General features: G+C 40.6%; 1 protein-coding gene across 23 annotated transcripts in view; it reads left to right on the forward strand.

Annotated features, from left to right (window-relative positions):
* MAGI1 (membrane associated guanylate kinase, WW and PDZ domain containing 1) overlaps positions 1 to 21,504 on the forward strand; it is a 612,719-nt gene that overhangs the window by 164,539 nt on the left and 426,676 nt on the right. The gene's annotated exons all lie outside the window — the stretch shown is intronic.

Consider the following 21,504-nt stretch of genomic DNA (forward strand, 5'->3'; position numbering starts at 1 on the left):
GTCGGCGAGCTGCTCTGATGTCCACCACATCCGGAAGTCTTCTCCTTTTGAAGATGAGGAATATCAGACTAAGAGCGTTTAAGTAACTTGACCTAGAGCATCCCGCTTGCAGGTGGCAGTGCTCAAACTCAGGACTGTCAGGGTTCCAGCACTCAAGCTTTTTGACATTAAGCTGCCCTTCCTCCCTTCCCCGCTGCAGATTTTTTTTTTGTCTCTTTATAAATTATAAGATCATTTTCTTCCCTTCATTGAAAACTCTCAGCATAGAAGGAACACACTCACACAATTAGATACAACATAAGTTGGGTAACTCCACCAAAAAAACAGTCATTTTCTTTGTGCAGACTGTGCCTCAAGTTATTTTCAGTCCATTTTAATTAAAAGTTGTCTGTCAGCTCTTTGTAAGTGTTGTATTATTGTAAGCTGAGCAATAATGGGTCCGCGGGGCCAGGGGTAGATGTACTTAAGCGCTGAAGTGGATTCTCAGTCCATAGGACATGAATCTGAGCATCTTATTAAGATTGTTCAAGCCCAGCATGGGGTGTGAAACACTCTAGGTCACTTGGCTTTGCTTCCCCCACCTCTTTAACTGTCCCATTTGGTTTTCTTCTGCTCGAAACTTCATTCAGGATAACACACAGTTCTCACAGCCACCATACTTCCATAACCCAGAGACACGTGGTTGGACAAAGTGGATTTCTTCTGACTTGTTTCTCCTTGTTGATGCTTGGTATAAATTTGACAGGCGTCCTTCCTGTCATTTGGGTAACTCTTATCCTCTGGTTATGTCTTTTGTGCTTCTATTGGGGAAAGGCATTTAGGACTTCAGAGCTACCCAAGGTCAACTGAACTTTTAACCAGTCAGCAAGTGTTTGAGCACCTGTGTGTCCAGTACAACTGCAGCTTGACTTGGTAGGATTGCCCGCCAAGGAAAATGTCAGCTAAACTGCAGTTAGTTAATAGGATTTAAAAGTGGAACTCTTCCACTGTCATGCAAATGTATTTGGATTAATCAGCATCGTGATCATCATGACAAAGCAAATCATAGCATAGCAGTGAGGAATATAAGAACAGGTAAAACTGCATTTAAATCCCAGCTCTGCCGCTTACTAGTTCTGGGACAAGTTTCTAATTCAGGCTGAGCCTCATTGTTCTCACTTGTAAAATGATGACAAGGACAGTACCCGGTGGAGTTGTATCATCAAAAGCACATTAGACTTACAGGAAATCATCTCTGCATCAGCATGAATGAATGAATGATGTGGGTGGTTCCCCAGGGCTTTGTAAGTTCAGAAGTGCTCCAGCTGAGCTGGGCGTGAGTCTTGGGGATTGCCAACTCATGTATTTTGATATAGGTTCTATATTTAAGAGAATGCTCTAGAGATGGGAGTATTTCCACATGGATAAAAACTAAATTTGTTCAACACTTTAGTTAGAATTATGTGAATGAAATATAAATTAAAGATTGCCTCCTTTCTTACATGGGTAACCCTGACAGCGAGAATATATTCCAGGTCTTAGTTTTATGGTTCAAGGGGACTTAGGTTTTAGAGGGAAAAAGAGCCACCAGGTGGTGCCAGCCATTTTCTGATCCAGAGAGAAGAAATACAAACCCAGCTAAGGAATTTCCATCCGGGTTACCCTTAACAATTTGGGATCTCTTAAGGCATTCAGCTATCTGCCTTGGATTTAATGCTATTAAGTACATTGAAATTCTTGAGCTTTAAATCCTCATGTAGAAGACTCTGTCTCTGATTTGTGATCTGTCATGCTATACTCTTATGGCTGATCGGATTTTTGTTTTTACAAAGAAAAAAAATTGCCTGTAGTGATCAGCTGTTGCTTTTTGCATAGTCATTTCATTATGTGGCAGTGTATAAGCACCTACCCTCAGGGTAGTAAAAATTTGGTTCAGGAAATAATTGTGTTAAAATCAGCAAAAACAATGTAATCTGCAGGGAGAACAAATCAATGTTTCCCCCTTTTGTTTGGGAGGGAAAAAAAGCCATAGAAGATGAAAAGATCAGATCATTATGTTTATCAACCCATTTATCCTTTCACGAATATGAATTAAATTCTTCCTTGGGGGCTTCCCTGGTGGCTCAGTGGTTGGGAGTCCACCTGTCAAAGCAGGGGACATGTGTTCGAGCCCTGGTCCGGGAAGATCCCACGTGCTATGGAGCAACTAAGCCCATGCGCCACAACTACTGAGCCTGCACTCTAGAGCCCACGAGCCACAACTACTGAGCCCTTGTGCCGCAACTACTAAAGCCCGTGCACCTAGAGCCCATGCTTCGCAATGAGAAGCCACCGCAATGAGAAGCCCGTGTACAGCAACGAAGAGTAGCCCCTGCTCGCCACAACTAGAGAAAGCCTGCGCACAGCAACGAAGACCCAACAGAGCCAAAAGAAGAAAAAAAAAAAATTCTTCCTTGGGGAGGCAATGTGGTCCCATGGCTAGGACTTCACTCCCTGCAGTCAGACTGCCTGGGTGTGAATCCTAGCTGCAGCACTTCCTAGCTGCCTTGGATCAAATTCCTTAACCTCTAGGTACATAGTTATCCCATCTGTCATGGGGATAAGAGAACCTACTTCGGGGTTGTTACGAGCTAAAAATACGAAATACTTCTTTCACAGAATAAGTGCACAAAACATATTGGTGACCACGAATGTTACTTAGGATTATTACGAGGACTCTCATGGAGCCAGAGACCCCGTCCCAGATTCACGGCCCTCCTGTGCCATTGGTGGCAGAGCGTCATTTAACTCTTAACAACCGAGAACATCCAGACCATGACCCCCATTTTGCAAATGAGGAAATGTTGCTTAGAGTGGTTAAGTAACTTATTAGGCCAAGCTGCATCCAGTGTCTCAGTGTTGCTATAGATTTACAATGTTGTGGAGTCTGGGGTGAAATTTCCCTTTTCAGCTGTTATTCACTTGAGACCACCTTACATCAGGGCTTGCATCCTAGAATGACATTAGTTTTCAGTCAGCCTCTACTCAACTTTAGAGAGTCTTGAGAGCACCTTGAAAATAACACTTTTACATAAGCACTGCCTTCTGTTCGTGTTAGGATGGGGCTGGCAGTTGCTGCATTTATAGCTGCCTAATCTCCTGTTCCCTTGCTCTGTGTGTGTGCCGACGCCCCAAGTCAGCTTCCGTGGGTTCTGAACTGGCCAAATGAAGGGCTAAGGGGGGCGTCGCTACTACTGATTTGTATCTCTGATGCCCAGATTTTATGAAAGGAGGATTTATGCTTTTTTAGCACAACCATCTACTTACTTTTCATTTTTGAACTCGATAGGGAGGACAAAAGGATTGGATAGGTTTTGCAGGTTAATCTGTCTGCTGGACCGTAAGGTTAGTAAAATATTGGGTGGCATCATGAATGATATTGGAAGTAAGACAGCAAAGCTTACCTTTTTTAAAAGACTGTGAAGCTTCTAAAACTGAGGTGGTGATTATAGAACTGTCTGCAGTTTGGAACTAGAGAAGGTGGAGGCAGGTGTGGCCGGAACACGTGGAGGTGAAGAGCTAAGAGCTGCCTGTGGGAGTGCGGTTAAAACATCACATTCTTCAGCCTGGCAATGCAAAAGCATAGCAGAGACATGAAACCTGTGCAGTTGTCAATGATGTGGTTGAAGCTTCTTGAGACGTTGGGAATCTGTTAGAAACTTACATGGGATAATTTCAGATTTGATGCATGGGATGATGAGAACTGTATCAGTAGGTGGCGTTTGGTAAGTGCCTACTCTGTGCCAGGCATTGTGCCAAAACTAAACATAAATTATTTCATATAATCCAACAAGCTACTTATTATTGTCTTTATTTTACAAATAACAATGATGACGCTCATCAAGGTTAATTGATATGTGTAGTAAGTGATGGAGCCAGAAGTCAAGTTCAAAGTTACTCTAGGGCCTAACTTCTTAACTGCTACACTGTATGTTCCCAGGCATTTGAATTGGCAGAAGAAAGAAAGAAAGGGTTGAGCAAATTTATGCATGGGCACATGGAATGCTGATGTCTCCCTAACCTTTAAATCTGGAGTGAGACTGGGCTCATGCCCTCTGGCCTGTCCTCTGGAGGAAGATCGGTAAATGAGAATCAGTATCATTTCATTCACAATTTCATTTTCGTGCTTTTAGAGTAGGATCTCATCTGGACTGGGAAACACACTATAAAATAAGATCCAAGACTTGTGTGAATTGGGTTTTCACTTACTTACTTCACTTCGAGAACTGCTGCATTGGATCCCTGTTCTCCACAGTCTGTCATTTAGAACGTTACTGAAGTAGGATCTTAATAAAAGATTGAAGTTAAGCAGAGTGCCTTTGTAGGATTTCTCAGAGCTCTCAATATATTAAGGAACCTTAGGGTTCTCCAATAGGGCATAGCTTGTGTTCCCCAAACATTTTTTTTTACCCCCAAATTCTCTTTTCTCAGAGCTCCTCTGAGACTAATGTTGAAAACTGAGCCAAATTTGAACCTTACTGTCTTTTATTTCCTTTGTATTTTGGTTGCTTCAATATGAAAAACATTCCACACAGTTGAAGTTAAGGATGGTGACTTATTTCCCTACACCAGGAACCTAATATGGAGAGGGTCCTCTGAAATCAGATGCTCTTTGGTAAAGAGCGAGTTAAGTGGTAGGTGTCAGAGTCTTATCTTGGCTGGAGAGGGCTTTAGCTGGGAAGGTGTATTCACGGTCGGTTGCTGTATAACACATTCCCCCTAATTTATCAGCTTACAATAGTCAACGTTTTGTATTTCCCAGTTTTTGTGGGTCAGTCATCTGAGCGTGGCTTAACTTGGTACCTTGGGCTCAAGGTTTCTGTTGAGGTTGCAAGCAGATAGTTAGCTGGGGCTGCAGTCCCACCCGAGGCTTGATTGGCGTGGTGGTGGGGCTCTCCCTGCAAGGTCACTCTTGTGGTTGGCAAGCATTGGTCCCTCACCACATGACCTCCACCCAGTGGCTACGTAATATGGCACCTGGCTTTTCTCCCAGAGAGAAGGATCCAGGAGAGAGGGAGAGGGAGAATCTAAGAAGTCACAGTCTTTTTATAATGTTATCTTGGAAGTGACATCTCACTACCTCTGCCCAGTTCTTTTAGGTAGGAATAAGTCAGTAAGTCTATCCCGCACTCATGGGGAGAAGATTATTCAAAGACCTGAACACCAGGAGGAGGTGAGGATCACTAAGAACCATTGGCCACTTACCACAGCAGTGTAGAGAGGGCTAGGGTTTTCTTGATGGAGAAGACAATTGCAATTTTCATTTGTGGTGAGAAGACAGAGAAGAGGTTAACAAAAAAGCTGCTGTCTTCCATTGTGAGTATCATATTTCATGGCCCAAGAGTAAGCAGAGAAAAGGAAGGTATGCATGGAACTAAATCAGGAACAGTCGGTCACCATGATTTTGCCCCATCCCACCCCCCCAGGAACCCTGTGGGCAATGCTGGTATTGTTTATTTGTTATCTCTTAAGACACCCAGGAGGGAAAAATCAACTGCTTCCTCCTCCCTAGGAAACAGCTCCATAACTCAGGGCTGTGACATCTGTTTTGATGTTAGAGAAATGGCAATAAAAATTGGATGGAGGCAAAACATTTCAGTGGGGGGAGGTCTGGAGCAGGAACTGGAAAGGTAGAAATAATGATAAAAATGCTCCCACTGATATTTAAATATTTAGTTATTTAAATATTTAATTACCAGGATTGGCTTCCTTTGTGTCTATATTATCACACTGGATAATGAGCCTGTTGTTGAAATGAGCCCCTGATGTCACTCAGGCATTTTGGGTTGGCTCCTTTTGGGCCAGTTGTAATATGGATCATTTGTTCTTCAAATGTGAGAACTCCCATCACCCCCTCCCTCCCCCCGGGCGTATTTTGGTAATGTCTTGAGAAATTTTTTGACTGTTGAAACTGGTGGTGTGGGGAGATGTTCCTGGCAGAGGCCAGGGCTGCTGCTATACATCCTACAGTGCACAGCACAGCCACTGCAATAGAGAATTATCCAGCCCTACATGTCAGTAGTTTGAGAAACCCTAAGGAAGTGTGAGGTTTGGGGTTATGCCTTCGAGGAACCAGATAACAGTATCAGACAGGACCTCATAGATGAGCAAAGACCAACATAGATTAGAATGCTGACAAAGACGGTTCTTGTGAATCGAAAGCAGAAAAAAGTATAGCATAAAGAGAAAGAAAACGACAAAATTGGAGTTACTTTATGCTTTACAGTCACGTGTGGTTTTTAGGCCACAGGTAAAATACTTGTTGTTGCCAAGCAGCAGGAGCTTGGCCGGAGCTTGGGTGAGCAGCTGGTTGCAGGGCCTGCATATTTCATACAAGCAAACGATGAAAACCCCTGCTGGTTGTGGTGTTCCCTTGTGGTGAGGTGGCGGGATAGATATAACGGGGGTCTGACTTTGCAGGTGTGTGGGCGTTGGAGAATGTGGCTGGGAGAAATCCAGGGGCCCTGTCCTACCCCTGGGAGGTTGTTGCATTTTCCCTCCTCTTCCTGTTTCAATACTGTGACCTGTCTTCCCTTAGCAGGCACTGCAGCTACAGCTGCTGTTGACCTGAGGGTTTGTTCAGACAGCTACTGCAGAGACACCAGACGGGGCCCAGGGTGGAGGTGGCAGGGCCAAGGAGGCACACGTCTGCCTTGGAAACTACATTTGGCCTGGGATTATTTCTAGCAGGAAGTGGCTCCCATATCCCCCCTGTGTCTCCTTGGACCTGAGATATCATAGTGTTTCACAAGGAAACCGATCTGAATCCATTTTCATTTTTGTGTATGTGTGCGTGATTTTTAAAATATTTTATTGAGGTATAGTTGATGTACAATATTATGTAAGTTTCAGGTATACAACATAATGATTCAGAATTGTTAACAGTTCTATTCCATTTTATAGTTATTATAAAATATTGGCTAGGGACTTCACCTGGTGGTCCAGTGGTTAAGACTCTGTGCTCCCACTGCAGGGGGCACAGATTCGATCCCTGGTCAGGGAACCAAGATCCCGCAAGATGCACAGAGTGGGGGGGGAATATATATATATATATGAACTATATTCCCCGTGCTATACAATATATTCTTATAGCTTATTTATTTTATACTCCATCTTCATCCTGAACTTCCTTCTCCTTGTCTTTTCTTCACCATCCCTGTCACCAAGCCAGTGCTTCTTGACAACTTAAAAACACACAACAGAAGGGTTGTGAGTTTAAATTTTATTCAGGTTCTTACTGAGGACAACAGCCAGGGAAATAGGCACTTAGTAGCTCTGAGGAAACTGCTCTGATGAAGTAGGGGAGAAGCCAGTTTATGTATGATTTTTGACTGGGAAACATACGCAGTCAAGCATACACTGAGCTAAAAGATTACTGTTAATCACAAAGAACAGGTATCTCAAGGTAATGATCTTAGTGCTTTTCTATATAGAGGACGATGCAAGAATCTGGGGTCATTGAAATTCTTCCTAAGGTATGTATCCAACTAAGGGCCTGCTGGTCCAAAGCACAGAGTGCCTCTCTCTGTTTTTTCATCCTGAATTCCATTTGGGGTACAGTGGGTTATGACGTAACCCTTGTAGAACTGGGTGGAGAACAACGTTCTTTGTCTTAGCAATCTTAATTTTTTCTTCATCGACATCCTCAACCTCTCTGTGTTTCAGAGGTCCTTTAAGGAGCTAGAAGAACTGCAGGAACATTGCACTATGCCTGCAGAATTAGATTGGTTTCTTGGTTACCATCTAGCCTGTCAGTAACTAGGGCTGTTTACTCTCCTGATTGTAATCTCTCATGTATTCGTGGAGCAGCGTTTTCAGATTTTCCAATGAGAGTGTCATCCTTCTTTGACTTTGTGATGTTGTGTATAGTTCCTTTTACCTCTTACTCAGCCTGGGTATGCCTCGCTTTGATCCTGGGTCACACAGTCTGCTTCAGGTAGCATAGAGCTGGTAGACCTCAGGAATATGTACTTGAGGCTCTGTGTGTGACATGGCAAAAGCCACCAAACTAGAGTGTCCTGATACTGGGTCCTCATATTGAGCAGGGAGCACCCTGCTTGTGTGCAGTGATGTGGACTTCACTTTGCCTTTCGTCTGTTCTCCATGATACCAATTTCATTATTAAAGCAGGAATACACAAGAAGCGTAGTAGAATCTACAAGGGAAGAAGCAGGGCCGTTGAACAGAAGGTCTGCATTCTGGTTTCAAGCACGGGGTGGGAGAGCCTATATATGGTGCAGTGGGTGCTAAAATTGTAAATATAAATCATTAAATCTGCCAAATAATGGTCTATAAATACCTAGTGTAAAATAAGAATGTTCTCATTTACATTTAAATAGTTTAGATTTCTTAGATTTCACTTTAAAAAAATGTAATGTTAATGCAAATATTATTTGGCAATGAAAGTAAGTACACCAGACAGAGTTATTAATTTCTTATACACAGTCATCTATTTTCAAATATTGGCTTACCATGAAGGACCTTTATCATACTTATGAGTCCTATTTGTTAAAGTGTTTAGAGTCAGAAACTCAGGAAATGCAGATTCATGGAATTAGAAAACGCATTGGCTTTGGGTTGAAAGTGAACCTCTTCTCCAATTTCTTGATATAAATTAGCTTGCTGGTACATTTGTCACTGCTATTAAGAGGCCCTTCTGACACTCTTCTCTTCCTGCCAGACAAATCTGAACCAGTGAATTTTTAAATATTCTTATAACTGTATCTCTTGTTTCCTTGATGTGAGTAAAGTAGTTACATAATATCTAGTACATAAGTCCCTGGATAAAATAAAATAAATATTGTACCAACAAGATATATACTCAAAAATACTATAGATAAATCAAAGTGGAATTCTAAAAAAATGTTCAAGCAACACACAGGTAGGCAGAAAGAAAGAAAAGGAGAGACAAGAAAACAGAAAAAGCAGAAAACAAAAAATAAAATGGTAGACCTAAGCCTTAACACATCAGTAATTTCATTAAATGCAAGTGATATAAGTACACCAATTTAAAGACAGAGACTGGCAGGGTGGATTGATTGAAAACATGACCCAACTATATGCTGTTTTCAAGAAACTCACTTCAAATAATACGAAACAGGTTCAGTGTGAAAGGATAGAAAAAGTATATCATGGAAACAGTAATCAAAAGAAAGCAAAGGTGGCTAAATTAATATCAGATAAAGTAGAGTTCAGAACAAATAAATTAACTAGAGGTAGAGAGGGACATTTTATAATGATAAAAGAGTCATTCCACCAAGTTGATATAGCAATTCTACATGTCTATGCACCAAACAACACAGCTGCCAACTATGTAAAGCAAAAACTGATAGAGATGAAAGGAGAAATAGACAAATCCACATTTATGGTGGAGACTTCAACATCTCTGTCTCACCAATTGTTAGAACGACTAGGGAGATCAGCAAAGGTATTGAAGAACTCAGCAGTGCCATCAACCATTAGGTTGGCATTTATGGAATTCTTTTCAAGTACCCGCAGATCATATACTAAGATAGGCCATATCCTGAGCCATAAAACAAGCCTCACTAAATTTAAAAGAATTGAGATCATACAGGATATGTCCTTCGACCACAGTGGAATCAAAGTAGAAATCAAGAAGGGAAAGATAGCTCCAGCTCCTTGGGCTTTCTATATTGTTTCTTGAACATATTAAACCCAGTCATACCATTTGAGGTCTGTGTCTCAAATCTGTCCTCAGATTTTCTGCTGGCTTTACTCATCTAAGCTCTAAATTCACCACCATTTCAGAAATTTCAGTAGTTACCCTATCTAAAAAGACTTTGCACAGTGCCCTCTGGCTACCATCTTCCTGACTTCATCACCCTCCACCAACTTTTGTATTCCTCTGTCATTTTCTTCTAAGTACTTATTAATATCTGAAGTTACCCTTTTTGTTTATTTACTTATTTATGAGCTGGTATTATACACAAGAATAGTAGCTTCAGAACAGTAGGAATACATGTGCCGTGTTCACTACAGCATCCCCAGCCCCTAGGGCAGTAGGTGCTGAGTAAGAACTTGTTGAATGGACTGTAGATCTCTATTACCTAGGTAGCCACATATACTAGATATCTAAAGATATCCTCTCCGCCACAGAAAGCCACTAGGAATGTTGTGCAAGTTAGTAAATAAACTCTTTCCTGCATGCAAATGAGAAAAAGAGAACTAGCCTCTCTGTGTTTAGCTAACCTTTGGTTTCATGTATTTGTTTTCTAACTAAGGAAACTCTTAGGGGAACTTGGATTGAAATAGGATGAATGCTTAAAAGCATTCAGAAGCCTGCAAACTTGACTTGTGGAATAAGGCTGGTAGTTCCCCAAAGATGGTTGTAATGATGAAGTAAACCTGGCATTTAAAAATGAATATTCTCTATTTTATGTAGCATTGACAAGACTTGCAAATAGGTAAATGATTACCAAACAGTGGTTACCCTATTAAATAGATAGTTGAACATACACATGCATATTAAGTGAAAGGTCATTGTCAAGTTTTTCAGTCTTTCTGTTTTGAACTGGAGTTGGACATAAGTTGTTGGGTACGTTGGAGAGGTCGTAAGGCATGGGTGTTGGAAGTTTGATAGATCTAGGATCCAGTCCTTGCTCTGTCACTGATTATCTTTTTAAAAAAAATTTATCTATCATCTATCTATCTATCTATCTATCTATCTATCTATCTATCTATCTATCTATCTATCTATCTGTCTATGGCTATGTTGGGTCTTTGTTGCTGCCCATGGGCTTTCTCTAGTTGCGGCGAGTGGGGCCTACTCTTCGTTGTGGTGCGCGGGCTTCTCCTTGCAGTGGCTTCTCTTGCTGCGGAACATGGGCTCTAGGCGCGCGGACTTCAGTAGTTGTGGCATGCGGGCTCAGTAGTTGCGGCTCGCAGGCTCTAGAGCGCAGGCCCAGTAGTTGTGGCACACTGGCTTCGTTGCTCTGCAGCATGGGGGATCTTCCCGGACCAGGGCTCGAACCCGTGTCCCCTGCATTTGCAGGCGGATTCTTAACCACTGAGCCACCAGGGAAGCCCTGTCACTGATTTTCCTGTTGGGAGATGTTTGAAAAGTCATTTACTCTTTCAAGCCCTAGTTACGTCACCCATAAGAAGGGGAACGACAAAAGCACCACTATAGAGTTGCTGTAAAGATTTTAACAACAACAAAATAATGCCTGTTTAATCTGTTGCCTTGACACAATCTTACACCGGGTGAACGTAGTGAGTAGGGGTCAAGCTGTACCCCTCATCCCCACAATTGCCTAAAAATAATCACCCTTGCAAACTCAACAATGTCCTTGATGGTGTGCTATTTTCCTCGAAGTGGATGGAGACCTAGATGGTTATATTTGAGGCGCATGCTTTGCTTGATGGACAGTCATGGCAGTGAATACCAAGTACCACTTGAATGTCTTGGGTGGGGCTAGGCTGTTGAGGTACAGAAATGAACAAGAAGCTCAGGTCTTGGGAGAGAGATGGTTGGAAAAAGGAACAGCTACAAAACACATGGTAATTGCTAGAACTGAAGCTGTGGGCTGGGCTGTTTTGTGGCGGAGAGAAAACAACATCTAGCTTCACCCAGGAGTCTCCAAGGATGAGTGACTCTTTGCCTGATAAAGGTGGAGGAATTGGGTGGAGCACACTTGCAGAGCAGAGAGGCGTGGAAGATCACCCATTCAGAGATTTGCTAGCAGTCTGGCTATGAAGAATTGCCCGTAAACTTTTTAGTTTTGTGATTTCCCAATCCCTAGGAATTTTATTTTCAATGGGTTTAGTTTTATTATATGCACTAAAAACACACTGAAAGTCATTCCCCATTGTTTTGAAGAATCTCTGTTCGCTCCTCCTTTGGCATAATTTTTAAAGGACTTAACCGAATTATAAGGCACGAGGACTCTACAGAACCAGCTGCATTTGAAGGCACTGATTTGGGAGACATCAATTTTGCCCGTTAAATGTGGCGGTTAGTGGATCTGCAGTGTGATTTATGCTGATGGCTGTGTGGTTGTTCCCTTTCCAGACACGATTAAACATTCCTCTGTGGGCAGACAAGAGAGAGGTGCTCTCGAAAAGAGGAATGGTTGGGAACAACAGAGACCAAAAGGCACTCGGGAGTGATGATAAGAAAACAGTAAAGACCTCTTGATAAATAACAGTATGAAGTCTCTCGAGAGTACTGGCACTATTACTGAAAGCAAGGCCCCTACAATTACTAGTCACCGTTCACTAGGTCCAGGAGTGCATAAATGATGTAAATTAGAATTCTGAGGGTGTTCTCTTGGCTGTAACCTTGTGTCTCACATGTGGGGTGGCAGGATTCAGATTTTCCTTTTTCAATTTCAAATTTGCAGTAGCACATTCTTACCCCCCTCCCTTCCCCACTTCTCTCCCTCACTCCCTCCCTTTCTTTCAAGTCCTTGTAGTTCAAGGGGGCATTTTATCTAAAAGTCCCATTCCTGCAAGTAGATTTTCTCCAGTAGGTGCTTTTCAAATTCTCGCTTGCCAAAAATCCTTGTGGAATTTTGTTTTGTTTTGTTTTTGCTTTCCTGCCCAAATCTTAAGACCAGGAGTCATTTAGTTCTTTGCTTTTTTTTTTTTTTCTGTTGTTGTTCAAAGACTTGGCATGCTATATTGTGCTTTATTGTGGTTGCATGCCAACTGTCAAGAGTTAGAGGCCAATCTTCAAATCTGTTTTATGGATTAAGTGTTCTATTTTGTGTACTTTGGAAGAATGGGCAAGTCCAACAGTGTACTTGGTCACAGTAAGATGCTTTCCCCTATTTCTCCCCTCCACACACCCCATTCTTAAAAGTATAAAGGAAATGGAACTTACTCGCTTGGAGTTTTAGTCCGAGCAGGTTTTAGTTTTTGTAAACAGGGATGCTACTTGGGTTTTATAGGAATTTCTCCCCAGTTAGCCCTGTTCTTCCTCACAATTAGAAGAGGACGCTTTTAGCAAAGGAGAAGCTGAGGCTTGCTGGGATATCCATACTTGCTTGAGGTTGTCCGTCAAATCAGGGTTCGAAGCAGTGGGCTGACTGACAGCTAGCTCGGTCTTAGAAGTGAGGAACATCATCAGGACCTGAGGGCAATAGTTAGGGACACTGCTCTTCCCCACCGCATTCGTGAATTTAGAAAGCAGAATCAAATGCAGACCAGCCTCATCCTTTTACCCATGATGGGGAAAATCACTTTAGCTCAGAGAGGTCCAATTACTTGCCTGAAGATGTACAGCTGATTATTGGCAGAGTCTAAATGCCAGTCTTGTTGTCACTTAAAAATTCCATATAACCTTCCTAAAACCATCAATTGCTACCTTCTCTTTGGTTTTGCATACTTATTTGCTTCAATTTAATACTACAAACCTTTTCGTTGGTTATCACTAGATGTCACATTTGGGATTCATGATAAACCATGGAAGTACCGTCATCTCTTTATATTTTACTTACCCATCGTATTGAAGTAAGATTATATTGTAACCTTGATAAGCCTTGGGCAAGTGTTCCAGTATTTAATCACATGGGCACATCTGATTATTTTTAATGGATTGTGCAATATCATACTGTTAACTATAAACCATATTGGAAATTGATTGCATATGTAAGTCAGCCTTGTTGAATTATTTGGCATTGGTTGCAGGATCCCCTATTGATATAAAGTCTGCCTATGGGAGTCTGGTGGAAGTAATGTCTACTGGTAGAAAATGAGTGTAGCAGCGTATTCTGCAAGTATTGGTTTTGTGTGATTTAATATTTAGAAAAATAATTGAATTAATTTTCTTTTTTAAAACTTATTTTATATTTGCCTTGAGAACTTTCACTGGAGTCATAGTTGAACCTATTATGTGTTGGTGCTAAACTGAATCATGCCAACTACAGCTAACTCATGTATTTTTGGGGAAATGACCTTTTTTTTTTTTTTTGTATAGTCATTTTGTTTACAATATCTTTTCCAGGGGGGCTTTAGCAGTACATAAAATAGCTTCAGGTGGATTTGTAATTATTAAAAAAATCCCTTAAAATATTCAGAGGATTAAAAATCCTAAGATATTAAAAATATCTTGACTCATCCTTAAGATAGAAATTGGAAAAACTGTGATGCCCCAAACAGAGGTACCCTCCCTCTGACACAGTATGTGCCAAGACCCTAATGGTGGTATTTAGTCCATGACGCTGGTTTTCATGTTATGGGTCTGGGCAGTGTGGTGGCCAGTACCCAGAAGAATCTTGGCATCCATATGTGTACCAAGCTTTGTCTGCATAAATAATTTTCTCCCTTGTGTGTGGAGTGCAGTTTTTCACCTGTATGTAGATGCCGTTGTGATTAATAAGATTCAAAATCATTTACAAGCATTAATGAAACCAGACTAGATTTGGGGGATTATGTCAATACATACTTACTGAAAGCACATGTTCATGCAGGAGTCCATAAAAGCTTGGAATTACTTGAAAAAACTTGGAATTACTGGTCAAAGTTAATTATCTTTGCATTTGAGAATAATCTGGGATGATTTAATATTTTGGGTAATAATCTTTCAGAGACTTTGCCCAACACCAAGAGCTGTCTTTGGCATTGTAAATGTGGTTCTACGGCAGCTCTCACTTACTAAAGAACATTTGTAAACAATATACTATGTAACTGGTTCCTTGTGATTTTAAAGACTGAGAGCCCAAGAAGATGTTCACACAAGGGTTTGTTTGGCCTGAGCCCATGTGTTAGTTTTCTATTGCTGCCATAACAAATTGTCATGAATTTACTGTCTTGCAGCTACACAAATTTATTTTATACTTCTGACACAGGACCCACTGGGCTAATATCAAGTTGTTGGCAGGGCTCCGTTCCTTTCTGGAGGCTCTAGGGGGAGATCTATTTCCTTGATCATTTGGGTTGTTGGCAAAATTCATTTCATTGTCATTGCAATAATGAGATCCCTGTTTCCTTGCTGGCTGAGAGCTGTTCTCAGCTTCTAGGCCTCTCCGCAACAACCCCCTGCCCCCCGCCCCATTTTCCTTAGCTAGTGGCCATATAGTCTTTCATGTTTAAAGCCAGCAACAGTGGTTTGAGTTCCTTTTGCTTTTGAAATCTCTCCTCCTCCTTCTATCGCATCTCCCTGACCAGGAAAGGTTCTCAGCACTTAAGAACTCATGTGATTTAGATTGGACCTACTGGATAATCCAGGATCACCTCCACATCTCAAGGACCATACCCTTTATCATATCTGCCAAGTCCTTTAATGTAAGGTAACATATTCACTGGGGATTAGGATGTGGACGTCCAAGGGACCATTATCGTGCCTACCACAGCCTAACATGACTTTAACACTTGAAACCATGTTAATTTGCTTAGGTTTCTGTCCTTGGGATTTGGAGACCAGAGCATTAATCATTAACCACAGGGGTAATATGGTAGTCCTTGCTCCCTTTCCTCTAGTGCCCCATCTTAAAGAATCATTAGAAGAAATCCAGCCATAGATTTAAGATTACACTCCCCCAGAGGGCAACAACAATGCAGAAGCTAGATTTAGCTATAGAGACGTGTAGAGAAATGGAGAGAAGCTTCGGTGGTGAAAAATCTCATTGTTGTGGGATGGCCCTTCTCCCCCTTCCTGTGGAAGTTCAGCTCCAGAGTTAGCCTGTGATGCTGATGCTTGATGTTCACCCAGCTTGTGATGGAGCTTGCTGAAGAAATGGTCCTACTCTGGCCTTGAAATCTGTTAGAATGGACTGAGTTAACAGGGAAAAGTAGAACTAGATGAGAACTTTCAGTTTCAAGTTCAGATAGAAACATTCCAGGCTCGGGTCTAAAATCCATCTCCTCTACACTGCCAAGAAAGCAGATGGGCTCTTGTCACTGCAGAGTGAAGCTATGTTAATTAATATACTATGAAACTGGCTCTAGTTGAACATGCACTTTGTATGAATGGTTACTGGTTCGTCTGGAAGGAAGTGCTCAGGGAATTTTTTGGATGGATGTAAGTCTCAGCATCGTCATGATAGATGTAAAGACACTGTTTATTTTTACACATAACTCTTTTTTTATTGTGCTGCAGGCAATTGGAAGGATTTGATGGGAAAATAAACTTAGGTGTTACATAACTATGAGAACTGTACTTCTCAGTACTGAAATGGGATAGGAGAAAGCTTATGCCTGTTTGTAATAATTATCACAGCAATCTTATACAACTTCTAACATGCTAAGAGCGCATAGCTTGGGAACTAGAAATTTAGTGTGTGGTGGAGGGAATGTAGGTGAGAAGGGCTTGAAGTAAAGATGCACCTGATACGTCTATGGTTGGCCCCCTTGACTCAGGCATCCTGGGTCAAAGGCATCTTAAGGTTTAGACCCTAATCTTGGAGGTGGAAGATTATAGGGCTTAAGACAAAGGGCTTTGGAGCGAGGGTGATTTGACTTGATAGTTAACTAACTTTGCTGTGTGTGACTTTGGTATTATCTCATTCTGCTGAGTACGATCCAGATGATAGTCTCCCGAAGGGATTTTTGAGCATTGAGAGACTTTTTAAAAAAAAATAATATGTTGGCATTGTGCCTGGCCTGTAGTGAAGTGATCAATAAGTGGAAATAATTGCTTTCTTCTTCCATCTCATCCCCACTTGTTGTCTTACCTCCCAATTCAACATTAACTTTCTAATGTTCTGCAAATCTCTTAGGCTCTCGGTCATGGATACTACCGTTTTGCCCTTGTATCAGGGAAAAGAGTAGACTATAGAAAGGAAAATAAAGAGAACTACCCAATGATTAGTGGTGAAGATTTAAGTTTATTACCAACCCTGGGTTTCTTGGGACTGGCTAAAGGAAATCTTTAATTTATATATATATATATATATTTGTGATCAATACCCCCTGGGGCTGTGCAGTGTGGTGGCCCTGGAGATGGTGTACAGTTGTAGAGCATATCTCAGATTCCTAGAACTACGGGACAACCATTGAAGCTGTGAAAATATAACTGTAAGATAAATGAAATATTTCTATCTAACATAACTGATAAGAAAATCCCAGATCTCAATTTCTCAAAAAATTGTGCAAGCTAAAAATATAAATAGCAACAAAATAAGTAATGATAGTATTGGATTATAGCCCAAAGAATAAAATGGTTATCCATGAGTCCACAATGATAATGAGTGATGGAATATATAAATAAATGGGGAAGAAAAGATAAATCTTCCTTACAGAAGAATTCCAAATACTCTATGTTGATACTTTCACTTTTAGGCGGGGAAGATTAATTTGCCCCCTCTGAAGTGTGGTGTGGACTCAGTGACTTGCTTCCAAAGAATACAATGTAGGGAATGAAAAATAGTGACTTTACCATGGAGAAAACTGGTAGACACAACTTTACTATGTGATCATGGTCAACATCACCAGTGATGAGCCATGTTAACATCATGTACCCGTAATGTGGTGTGATGAGAAGCACACCTCGCCTGTTGGTATTCTGGCCGCAAATTTATAACCCTAGTCTAATCATGAGAAATACATCAAAGTGAAATTGAAGGTCGTTCTGCAAAATACCCCATTTGGTATTCTTCAAAATCGCCAAAGTCATGAAAAAACAAGTCTGAGAAACTTGAATAAAAATAAGGAAATCCTTATTTTAAAAGCCTTTTGATTATCTGATTACCCTGGATTATGGAAAGTGAATCCCCATGGGAGATGCAGAATCTCCTTGAGAAGTAGGAATCTAGTTATGGAGTAGGGTGCAGGGGATGGCGGTACAAATTCATTTTGGGTTCGAGCAAGTCAGGTAATGTGAAGAGAAGCTGGAGAATGTTGCTAAGGACGGACAGTGCTGACAGAATGGATTAATTTCCTCTTATTCATTTTTAAAGACTTTCTTTTTCCTCTCACTAATGTTATCATTCATATTATGTTTGATAAAAATGTTTAAAAGGCGTTGGGGAAAAAACTTACATTTGAAATGTGAAGTGGGTCATATTTCCATCTTCAAAACCTACTGCAAAGGGTTTCTGGAGGATCTGAGATTGTTAGAGCATCCGAATGGCAGCACTGTTGATGTCTCAATGCAACGCCTTTGCTGGAAGTAGAGAGAGAGTTAAGAAATATATATATATACACGCTAATAAATGTGATATTGGCCTGGTCTTCTTAGTTGGGTGCAAAATGTACCGAGTGTTGAATGCTGTGGACCAGTGTATGCAGTGATAGGAAAGGTCACTAAGAAAGATTTTCTTCTCAGTTATATACTAATTTTTTTCAAAGTTTCATCAGACTGAGTAGCCATCCTTAATTAGTCCAGAAGCAGATGAAGGCTCGTTTAGGTCAAAAGAACTTTTGAAAATTTACACAGAACTCTTATATCAAATTCATTTCAGTACATTTAAAAAATAATACTCCCCTCTACTTCTTACCCCAGTCATCTTCAGATATAAATGGTTCATAATGCTAGCACTGAAATGCATACACTTGGGCCAGTATAATAACACTAAGTTCTTTTCATTTAACTTTCATTGAGGTCCGCTACCCATTTTGAAAGCATAGCCATTCATCCCAAAAACTTCGGAAAATTCAGAAAAGTAAGATGAATAAACTGAAATTTACTCATACTCCTACCAGCCATTGGTAATGTGTTTTTACCATTTTGGTATATATTTTTCCAGATTGTTTCTGTGTGTATGTGTGTGTGTGTAGATATACATATGTATCTTACTAAAATGGGATCACATATAAAAATACATATGTGTATATATAGTTTTAAAATTAAGTATAATACATAATTGTAACTTAAAAATACTGTGGACATCTTTCCTCCTTGATCAGTATATAGTTCTGTATTACTTTTCAAGGTGTTTTAGAAGCCCAGTGTATAATTGTGCCATAATTTATTAAACCAGGCCCTTTTTTTTTTTTGTCGGAGTGCATCAGCTTTTATTTTTACAACAATCTTTGTACCCAAACCACCATAGCATCTTTTTGTTTTTAACATCTTTATTGGAGTATAATTGCTTTACAATGGTGTGTTAGTTTCTGCTTTATAACAAGGTGAATCAGCTATACATATACATATATACCCATTTCTCCTCCCTCTTGCATCTCCCTCCCACCCTCCCTATCCCACCCCTCTAGGTGGACACAAAGCACCGAGCTGATCTCCCTGTGCCATGCGGCTGCTTCCCACTAGCTATCTATTTTACATTTGGTAGTGTATATATGTCCATGCCACTCTCTCACTTCGTCCCAGCTTACCCTTGCCCCTCCCCGTGTCCTCAAGTCCATTCTCTATGTCTGTATCTTTATTCCTGTCCTTACCCTAGGCTCTTCAGAACCTTTTTTTTTTTTTTGAAGATTCCATATATATGTGTTAGCATACGGTATTTATTTGTTTTTCTCTTTCTGACCTACTTCACTTTGTATGACAGACTCTAGGTCCATCCACCTCACTGCAAATAACTCAATTTCATTTCTTTTTATGGCTGAGTAATATTCCATTGTATATATGTGCCACATCTTCTTTATCCATTCATCTGTTGATGGACACTTAGGTTGCTTCCATGTCCTGGCTATTGTAAATAGTGCTGCAATGAACATTGTGGTACATGACTCTTTTTGAATTATGGTTTTCTCAGAGTATATGCCCCGTAGTGGGATTGCTGGGTTGTATGGTAGTTCTGTTTTTAGTTTTTTAAGGAACCTCCATACTGTTCTCCATAGTGGCTGTATCAATTTACATTCCCACCAACAGTGCAAGAGGGTTCCCTTTTCTCCACACCCTCTCCAGCATTTATTGTTTCTAGATTTTTTGATGATGGCCATTCTGACCGGTGTGAGGTGATATCTCATTGTAGTTTTGATTTGCTTTTCTCTAATGATTAGTGATGTTGAGCATCCTTTCATGTTAAACCAGGCCCTTTTTGATGGATATTTAGCTCCAGGATATTGTGCTGGTAAGTGTTTAACAACTGGCTCTGTGGGGAAAAAAGAACCCTGATTTGTAGAACTTGTTGATTTCCATGGTGTAAACAAAGCCACCATAGCTGATTTCAAGCTACCAATATGATGTCACTGAATATGCAGTTGAAAAGAGATACTGCAAGCCAGCTTCAGCACCCCAGTGCTAAGGTTCAAGTTTGATCAACAATTGATGTTAAGGATAGTTCTTTAAGAGGAGTATTGTTTACATGCTAGACAGATTCTAAACATGATAAGAGACCCTCTAAGCAAGGGGGAAAAAAGAATGTGCCATTGGCCATAATGTTTAATTGATAAGCTAGAAAGCACTTTTCATTGCTTCCATAGATTTCCCAAAACTAACCTCAGGCTTTGCTTTTCAAAGGAAAATCTATTAAAATATCTTAAAACAAGATGCTGTTTACAAATGGTTAATGCATTGTCTTTGTCTGTTGCTTTTTGAAGATGTTACTCTCTCTTCTTCCTTACTTCAGGGATATCTTCCCTTAGGCTGCTTGTGTGTGGATGTTTGGTGGTTTGGGGTAGGGGTTATAGATCATGCTTCTCTCAGGGAGCATCTGTAAATATTTAATATCCAGGTAATCTTAAAATATTTTTGAATATTCCCACGAATTCATTGGTGTGTGTGAGCAGAAGAGGTTAAGATGGAAAGTAACACTTTTCTACAAGCAGTTATTTCCTGTAACTTACTGAGATATTAAATTATTGATAGGCAAGAGAAAAACCATGGCTTCTAGCAATATTGCCTTCCTGACTAAAAACCCAAGCCCTAAATGCTGCATTAGATTCGAAAGGTATTTAGGTGGCCACTTTCAGGAGGAAGTGGAGGGCTATTGTGTCTTGTTTCTCTGTTGATGAATCCATTAATGACGGAAAGAGATTGAGTCTGCTGAGAGCAGTGGATGGATTTATTTTTGAAGATAATGAACCTTATGCAAAATCCTTTCAACAACCCATTTGGCTTGTACATGCTGCTTTCTAAGGGCCTCCATCACCATTTGTATGTTTTTTAACAGCTCAAAGTTGGGGAATTAACCTTCAGCCTTTAAGACCTGCTGGACCTGCTGTTTGCTTCCATCCGTGCCGTGGGGTATGTTCATTTGCCTCGTGCAGCAAGCAAGACAAAATGCTTTGGAACTTTGGCCAACTCTTGGCCACCAAAGAGCTGGAAAGAAGTCCAGATGTGATGTGCAAAGAAGTCCTACTATTTGCACATCTGCAGCTCCGGTAGTTGTTAGATCTCTCATCTGAGATCCCCTAAGGGCTTGGAAAGAGCAGGATGGAGATTCTCAAAATCATGTCCAATTCGAAGTTAGCAGGGGTGGTGGGTAGATGTGGGTAACTTTGCCCAACATCCTTTAATCCTCTTTTAATTAAAACAAATTAATCTTTAAAATTTTCCTAGGAAAATACCTGGTAGGATAATGAGTAGCTTTATTGATTGTTTTGACTGGGTACTGTGATAAGCATTTTGTGTTTAATTCCAACAACTCTGGGAAGTAGATTTTTTAAAATGTTCTCCATTTTACC

Source organism: Balaenoptera borealis (assembly GCF_965194805.1).
Source record: "Balaenoptera borealis genome assembly, chromosome: 12".
In the NCBI taxonomy this organism is placed as follows: Eukaryota; Metazoa; Chordata; class Mammalia; order Artiodactyla; family Balaenopteridae; genus Balaenoptera; species Balaenoptera borealis.